Source organism: Crocuta crocuta, unplaced genomic scaffold (assembly GCF_008692635.1).
Source record: "Crocuta crocuta isolate KB4526 unplaced genomic scaffold, BGI_CrCroc_1.0 scaffold31, whole genome shotgun sequence".
In the NCBI taxonomy this organism is placed as follows: domain Eukaryota; kingdom Metazoa; phylum Chordata; class Mammalia; order Carnivora; family Hyaenidae; genus Crocuta; species Crocuta crocuta.
In genome coordinates, this window is record NW_027528362.1 from 9,696,529 (window position 1) to 9,702,858 (window position 6,330).

Below are 6,330 nucleotides of genomic sequence, written 5' to 3' on the forward strand. Positions count from 1 at the left end.
GGCCGCCGCGAAGGCCGCCTCCAACGACAAGGCCGCAGCGCCAGGAGTTGCTAAGATGGCAGCCGCGGCTGCACCGGCCGCCCTTCCCACAATGCCCCGCGCGGAACGCGCCGCTGCGCGAGCCCCGCCCCCCGACGATTGTTGCCGAAGGCGCGGCGAGCGCTTCCGAGCGCGTTCGGCTCCTTCCGGCTGCCCCGCGCCGGCCCGACGAACTCCGGAGCCGCCGTCCCCAGCGCGCTTCGGCTTTCCGGTAAGAGGCCAAGCCCAGGCCGTAAGAAGGAACCCGTTGCGTTTTGGTGGGAATGAAGTCACGGCTCAGCGGGAACCACCGACCGCACCGTTTTCTGGGAGCTGGTTTTGTCAGGCAGCCCTGCGCTGCATCCCGGTGACCCTGAGCAGGTGACGTGCGTGGCTTCCTCGGTTGTCCGGTGCGGAGACCCACACTTCCCCAGGTGGCTGTGAGGCTTGGAGGGCTTGCGTGCGAGCCAGGCCGTCGTGCGGGGCCCCACGTGCTTTGCGTTTTGTGAGCTGGTGTTCCGTCCTCATTTTGGGGTTGGGGACGCCGAGGTCCGAGGGGAAAGCCCGTAGCCGCTGGCAGGTGGCAGAGCAGGCGTGGGGCGGGGGCGGTGCAGCCCTTGCACATCACCACGAAGACCCACGGTGGCAACAACGACCAAGCACCTAGGGGTGAACATTAACCAGTTCCAGGGTCCCCCTGCTGAAGCCCCTCAGCCTTTTGCTGAAGGGCAGAAACACGACCCGAGTACATGAACAACATAGGCCCCATCTTTGGATGACAAGTGGGTCTCCAAAGTGCTCCGGTTCTTTCCAAGTGAAATTACAAAATTAGCAATTCCCAACAGAGTCCCAGGTACTCTTGGGAATGTGTTAGAACTAACTAAATAATTTTAAGTTTTATGCAGAAGATCACATGGTTGTGAGTTATCAGGAAGCCCTTAAAAAAACCAAAAGAGTCATAAGCGTTTGCCCTATAAAAGAGTAAAATAAACTGGACGCCAAGGCATTGACACAGCAATAGGAAAATAAATCAGAATAGAAGGGTGGATCTAATTTTCTGGAGATACATTCAAGTACAAACAAAAAAACCTTTTAATAATCTGGATTGTATAGAATTACCCCATTAATGTGTAAATATTCCTGTCAATCTAATATGTGTACACACACACACACACACACACACCTCAGATGATGTCCATCTAATGCTAAAGATAGTTATTTCTGATTGGATGATACATTGGTTTCCTAGAGCACCACAAACTCATGGCACGAAAAACAGAAACTTTTTCACTTACGGTGCTGGGGTCCAAAAGTCCAAAATCAAGGTGTTGGCAAGCTTGGTTCTCTTGAGGTCCCTGGGCGAGAATCTGTTCCATGCTTCTCAGCTTCTGGTGGTTGCTGGCAAACCTTGGCGTGCCTGGCTTCCAGTCTCTGTCGCTGTCTTCACATGGCATTGACAGGGTGTATGTCTTCTTATGAGGACACCAATGATTGAATTAGGACCGATCCTAATCCAGTGTTAACTCAGTTATAACTAACTACAAAGACCCTGTTTCCAAATAAGACCCCATGTCCAGAGTGGACATGAATTTTGGGAGATGCTAGTCAACGTACTACAGGTTGGATTTTTATATTTATATATATATTTTAATGTTTTATTTATTTCTAGGAGAGAGAGAGAGAGAGACAGCGTGAGCAAGGGAGGGTCAGAGAGAGAGGGAGACACAGACTCAAACAGACTCCAGACTCTGAGCTGGCAGTCACCACAGAGCCCGACGTGGGGCTCGACCCCATGAACCGCAAGATCATGACCTAAGCGAAAGTTGGACGCTTAACCGACTAAGCCACCCAGGTGCCCCACAGGTTGGATTTTTAAAAGCTTCTCCTTGGTGTTTTTCTACATGTTGTGAATTCTTTATAAATATGTAATCTAGAAAAAAATATAAGATGTTTCTTTCCAAAACTATAGGAATGTGAAAACTCTACGGCAAATGATAAGGATGATGCTTTAGTAGAAAAAGAATGGTTTATTAAATGCTGTTGCTATAATGAAAGTAGAGACACTTAAAAATAAGGTACAGGTGGGGTACCCCCGGGGGGCTCAGTCAGTTAAGTGTCTGACTTCTTTGGTCATGATCTCAAGGTTTGTGAGTTCAAGCCCTGCCTAGGGTTCTCTGCTGACAGCTCAGAGCCTGGAGCCTGCTTCTGATTCTGTGTCTTCCTCTCCCCCCCCCCCCCCCCCCNATTAAAAAATAGAAGATACAGTTACTTAAAAGCCATTTTGCATCATAACAGGAAGAAAAGTAAATTTAAGATGGATTGAAATCTATATTCAAAAGCATATGCTATTTTTAATAATCATGTAAGACATAAAAATGAGAGTCTATGAAGCAGTGGTTATACCACTTGGAGATTCGATAAAGACACACAAAAGCCTGTGTCTTATCCTAGAGATTCTGCTACAGCACTCGGGCCCCAGAACCTCCATTTTGCACAAGCGCTCTGTGTGCTTCTCTTGTAGCTATTCCGCCAACCACAGTTTGAGAAACACTGGTGTAAAAGAGCAGGTTAATATATTTGTCTACGTAAATAAAAAACAAAACTTTGGGAGAAAATCTTTGGAATATTTAGCAGACAAGGCACTCATATCTCTACTATATAAAGAGTTTCTAAAAAAATAGAAGTTTCTAGTAATCAATAAGAGAAAGACAACCCAATAGAAAAATGAGCAAAGAATGTACACCTGCAGTTCACAAAGGAAGTATAACCGATTGGAAAAAAAAAAAGGATAAAAGAATCTTAACCTCACTTATAACCTAGGAAATGCATATTTAAATAACAATTATTTGCGTGTGTGTATTTTCCTTTTAGATGAACAGTAGTTTAAAAGATTACTAATAAAATGTCAGAGCAAAGGGTTGATTTGGCTATGCCTTTCAGCATTTTAAGTTTTTACGTCCCGTAAGTAGGGAATCTCACTTCCGAGAATTTGTCTCACAGATAGGAGAGCACGATATATATGATGTAATGATGTGTAAGAATACTCATTGGGGCATTGTTTGGATGTCACACAATTGAAACCAATCAAACATTAAAGGTGGAAAAGTCTGTGGTACATCCACAAACGTAGCACAACACGGATTTACGTGGACTGCCTTGCAAATGTGTTCTCGGTATAATTATGGTTGGTGGGTGAAAAAGGAACGTTTAGAAAAGTATGCAGGCTTCCATCTCAGTTTTGTTTCCCCAAACATCGTTGTGTGCTTATATTTCTCTGTGTGAACGATAGCTACAAATTACATAGAAGGGTCTGGAATTGGAGGAGTAATCTGAGAATCTAGTCTGGTTGCTTGGAAAGCATGTGATCTATTTTATTTAGGTTACACATATTCTGAGGTTGGCTTAAAGGTAATTTGTGGAACTTTTAAAGGAAGATGGTATATATCCCATTTAAGCCTTGTCTTTTTGCTGCCCTTGGGCCGGGGTACGGCGGGAACCCTGGAGACAGAAGTGCATCAAAGACCGCCCTCCCTGTCCCAAATCACTAGGGGTTTTCTCTGAGGGTCAGCAAAGGAATGAGGGACACATACACTTCACACCTCACTCTGTAGTGTAATTATCAAAGTCTCAGTATTTCACACTCCCTGAACTTACCTTGTTTTCTTATATATTCTCTCCTGCCCTGGAATCCAAATTCCAGGGCCCTTTGCTGTTCTGTGTTCACTGACACCCACGGGTTAGTGTGCTAACCTCACTAAATGTATACTGAACACATGCTGAATGACGAAGATTTGAGTGGTTTTTACTTTGAGTGTGATTTTGGTTTTATGTGTTTTGCTTTCACATTCTGTTTAAATTTCCAGATGCCCACCTCCTCCATTCCCTTCTCCCAAGATGGTTCCTCAGTTCATCTTTGGATAATTATGATAGCCAAATGTAAATAACAGAACCTTCAAAAAGACATCATTCTGAAGCACAATCTCCTAATTAAAAAAAAAAAAAACAAGGAGATGCCTGATATCTTTCCTCCTAATTCTTTAAGAAAAATTTTTTTAATGTTTATTTTTGAGAGTGAGAGAGACAGAGAGAGAGGGAGAGAGAGAGAGAAAGCAGGGAAGGGGCAGGGAGGGAGGGAGACACAAAATCTGAAGCAGGCTCCAGGCTCTGAGCTGTCAGCACAGAGCCTGACATGGGGCTTGAACTCCCAAGCCCTGAGCTCATGACCTGAGCCAAAGCCGGATGCTTAACGGACTGAGCCACCCAGGCACCCTAACTGTTAAATTAGTAATCTTCAACTCCTTTTGACAGCTTTTAAAATTTGAGGTGTATCTTGTAATGTGCTGTTGATGATCATTTACTCAGGTTCTATATATCGAGCACCTAGTTCACGCCAAGTACCGTACTAGTTGCTCATAGGTTCACACCTATGCTTAGCGGATAGGTGGAGCGCTTGGGCGCCAGGTGCGAATCTCTCCATAGCTCACTTACCAACCAGTTGGTTTTCTTTGCCTGGAGCCGTCTGACACCCCAGTCATACTCATCCCTCCCTGTTCCACTCAAGGCCTTACCCCTTGGCAGGTTAGTTCTCCTCGGCAGAACTTGTCAGATTTGTAATTAAGGAAAGTGATTTCGTGAGCTTCTCCAGGAGGAAACCCTGTCTGATTTGTTTGCTGCTGTTTTCTCATTGAGGCCACACTACCTTTCACATGGGAGGCATTTAACAAAACATAATCTGAATGACTAAATAAACGCGAGATACGCACCGTCTGGTTTCTCCTGGCAGCCTTAAAATGCGGCCTCTTTTACAAAGGCTTCAGACATCCAAAATTACGGAATATCACATAATTTGAATAGAGAGCAAGCCGATTTCATCACAGCTCTGGTAATAAAATCAGCAACACTCTCACTTCCAAAAACTATCTTTTGATTCAATTAAAAACGTTCAGTTCTCTCCAGAACATACAGCCTTATTTTCCTTAGCAAATGTTACTCGAATTCTCCACCGCAACAGATTGCCCGGAGGCCCCGTGCTAGGCAAGGTTAATTGTAAAATTGTGAGCGCGCTTCTGTGAAAAAAAAAGAAAATCCAATGTTTGCCGAAGGAACAGGTAGGGATTTTTTTTTTTTTTCTCGGAAAGAAAGAAAAGCCTTCAGACTCTTAGAGCACATAGAGAGTGAAGCAGCAGCGACGGATGCAGAGATCTGTGTCTTCCGGTTCAGATGCTTGAAGGGCCAGGCGGCATGCGGCCTTGGCGTTGCCAGCACAGAGGGGCAGAGGGAGCCCCTCCAGCAGCCTGCTCGGACCGGAGGGGACTGGAGCTGATCTCTGAGGGACGGGAGAGCGGGCCCGGCAGGCTCTGACATGGCGCCCGTGCCAAGCAGAGGCCAAATTCCATGTCAGAGTAGAAACAAGTCTGGACTCAGGAGAGACTTGATTCAAAAGGATTATTGCACGGGCTGGGGCGGAGCCTGTGAGGAGAAGCCTGTTGCAAGAGGGGGATCCGGGGAAACGGGGAGACTGTCGTGACCATGACACCTGCAGGTGTGTCCAGAATTGGGCAGACAGGGGTTTTCTTTGACAAAGAGGGGTAAACAAGGGTAGAAAGTTCCAGATGTGTGGGAGTGAATGACAGGGGGAGCCTGATGGGATAGTGCCTGAGACCACGTTTTTCTCTGAGGTCAGCCTCCTTTCCGAAGGGGTGTGTACGGCTCAGGCTGAGGGTGGGCCGACCTTCAGGCACCTGGGGGCAGGAGAGAAGCTCAGCCAAAGGGCGATTAACAAGCATTTTGCTCCCGTTGATCCGAGGGGACAAAATAATTCAGCTCATTTATGAGGCGAAGAATGGGAATTGGGAGGGTCTGTGTCTGGCCTCGTCCTAGGTCATCGAAAGGGAGTTCCTGTGAGGTTCACCTAAGTCATGTGTGGAGGCGGGGTTCTTTGCAGTAGGCCGCCTTCCAGAAGTCAAGGTATGGGTGGGGAATCTCGTATTCTCTGCTGTTTTCCAGGAGCATGGGGTTCAGTCCAGATTCACCACCGTCAGCAGTAATAGCCTCCAAGGACACCTCAGGGTCTTCATTCCTTCTCTGACTCTTTACGTAGGGCTGAGTTTCTGACCCCTTTATCCTTCTTATCCTTCTTTGGAGGAACCTTTCACATTTCCCACAATGCAGGCTTATCAGGGACAAGCGCCCTTGGTTTTTATCTGAGAAAGTCTTTATTTCTCCTTTAAGTTGGAAGGATAATTTTGCTGGGGACAAAATTCTGGGTTGGTGTTTCTGTTTTGCTTTGTTTTTCCCTTTTAAAGTGCTGAA